This window comes from Thermobia domestica, chromosome 7, assembly GCF_964235325.1.
Source record: "Thermobia domestica chromosome 7, izTheDome1.hap1.1, whole genome shotgun sequence".
Lineage (NCBI taxonomy): Eukaryota > Metazoa > Arthropoda > Insecta > Zygentoma > Lepismatidae > Thermobia > Thermobia domestica.
The window spans coordinates 81,657,553-81,660,150 of NC_137460.1; the positions used below are offsets into that span (position 1 = coordinate 81,657,553).

The 2,598-nt window shown below is 36.9% G+C and overlaps 1 protein-coding gene across 2 annotated transcripts in view; it reads left to right on the forward strand.

Moving 5' to 3' along the window:
• The first annotated feature begins 313 nt into the window (after positions 1-313).
• Positions 314-2,598, forward strand: part of LOC145690234 (E3 ubiquitin-protein ligase LRSAM1-like) — a 62,138-nt gene continuing 59,853 nt past the window's right edge. For both annotated transcript variants that reach the window (XM_081764923.1, XM_081764924.1), the window contains exon 1: positions 314-465. The gene's annotated coding sequence lies outside the window, so the exon portion shown is untranslated. The remainder of the gene's footprint in view (positions 466-2,598) is intronic.

A 2,598-nucleotide genomic window follows, 5' to 3' on the forward strand; every position in this document is an offset into this window, starting at 1 on the left:
CGGAATTTTTCCGAATTCCGGAATTTTCCGATTTTACTTTCCGGATTCCGGAAAGTAAAAATTCCGGAATTGGCCATCCCTAGTTCTTACCACTGCGTTCCCGAATTCATCCTGGAGGATACTTCTATAAATTATAGCCGCCTTATGCAGAGTTGTTTTAACGTATGATTAGTATCATACTAAAAGTTTGACTACTTCAGGAAACATATGTTAGTCGAACTCTTTAGTATGGCACTAATCATACGTCAGAACGACTCTGCATAAGGCCCTCTCCATTTTTCCGATTGGATTGCTCATTGGACATTTGCGTGGAGCATCAATACAAGAGAGAGAGAACAGAAAAATCCATAGCAACGTAAGTGAACCTACTGAACCGGCGGTGTCTTCCTACGCATTTGCGTTGCGCAAATGAATATGGAAGGTGACGTGAAGGAGTAGGAAATGAAATGGTGATTGTAAATATTGGTGAGTAAAAGAAGAGTAAATTAGTATGCATAAGTATTAGAAAAAACTATGATCTTGCATTGGATGCTAATGGATTGGAATGTCAATAGTATACGAAGTGTACTATTGTGTACTATGTACGAAGTTCATGATGTTTGACGTTTCTGATATAAAATAGATGCAAAGATCAAAGAAATTATTCGTACACGTAAATCATAGTGTCGTGTAGTATTCCATACCAGGTGGATGCTCAAAATGTAAGTATAGAAAGGAACTTATCAAATAGTGAAAAATAGCCTTTGTACTAAAACCCGTTAGCCAAATGAGGGTATGATAAATTTGCCTATCCTCTGTTTCTTAAGTGTTGACATAATCTTCCATAAATTTTTAGTGTCAAATTTACAATCTGTCAAATTCAGTTTCATTTTTCGGGTAAGCTTTACAATATACATTCCAGCTGCACGTCAATAAGTAGCTTTAAAAGGGAATACTGCAGTTGGGTGAAAGACGGGAATTTTGGCACCAGTAGTGTTGATCCGCACCAATAAACTAAGCAAACGGAAATTTTGGTATCAAAAACCGAAGCATGAATTCTCTTTGCACCAATTGAGAAATACACGATGCATGTAAAGAACGTACGGTTTAAGTTTAGAGTTGCCCCCTCAGTTTCAAAACTAACAAATAACAATTAAAACATAAAACATAGTTAGATGAGGTTAGTTTAGTTAGGTTAGGTTACCCAATAAGACTTTAGTTAGACTAGGACAATAACTAGAACCGGTCTTTATACAAGCTTTAATTGTCACTTAAATTCAGAAAATTTAATAGATTCTCTTCATTATTCTTATGTAATTCTGTAAAAATAAATGCAGAAATATCATATTCAACGCACCGATTCGCCATCCTGCTGAATCACTGAAACCTTCCGCGTCTTGTAGATACCCATTTCTATATAGCTTTTATCGTATTAAACATAACTTTACTGCTAAACTTGCATACCTGAATATCACTTAAGAAATCCAAATTATTATTTCTTACCTCATTTCTCCTGTAAACATAAATTCTGTTTGAGAATACATGACAGTAATGGCTAGGAACTTTGGGCAGTAACCTTAACTACTCATCCAAGCCGTGTCTTCACAGTAGCATTGCTATGTTATGTCTCTGACCTTTTCCTAACAGTCTTCATCCGCAGTGCAGCTTTGATCCCTGGGCTATTGTTTAGCTTTGGGGGGGGGGGGGGGGCAGCTTTTTCATCTATTTTTTTTTCGATATTCTATTCGGTTGTTTTATGGTTTCATAGGGTGAATGCGCCACTAGTCAGCCCCTCACCAGTAGTCGGCCATTTACGCATTTTCGAAACAAAAATAAGAAAACGTTAGGTTTTGACCCTTATCAGTATGAAGCTTAGGTTTTAGACATTCATCCTCTACACAGCCGATCACATGTCACACCGAAATGTCACCTAGTGTCGCAGCAATAGGTGGACAAAGAAGACACTATGTTGTAATGCGTGAATCTGCTACGTAAAAAATAACAGACAAGACTTTTTGTTACAAGTGTGTATTTGTTATCTAATGTAAAAATAATAAATATTCTTTTTATTTTTTAATTTATATATATTAAGGAAATGAAAACAGAATTTTTTTTTGTAGATTTTGAGCATTTCGTTTGTATAGGGGGGGGGGGGGGGGCGAGTACTGGAATTGAAAAATGAGTGATTTTCTAAAGGTCAGCACCCGGGGCTGAGTACTGGAATTATCGCGTATTGTGCAATTTCGTCCATCACATGCCCAAACCAAGTATTCACTTCCCTTCTGTTAATAATATACAGCATGACTCACAAATCTTTGTTTTTCCAGTAGTCAGCCCCGGTAAAAATGCAAAGGCCGAGTACTGGTGCCTCGAAAGCCGAAAGTCAGCCCTGTTGGTAATTTTACTGCAATATTAAATATCAACATCCAAATTTGCTAAAACCAGGTTCCCACTTACTCATTTCATGGAAGTAAATATAAATGAATGAAAAAGGAAGAAAAATGGAAGTTAAGAAATGAAAACGGTGGTCAATTCACCAGTACTTAGAAGAGTCTCTCTACAATGCACTGAGGGCTGTAGAAAATGGAATGACTATACGTGAAGCTAGCAGAACATTCA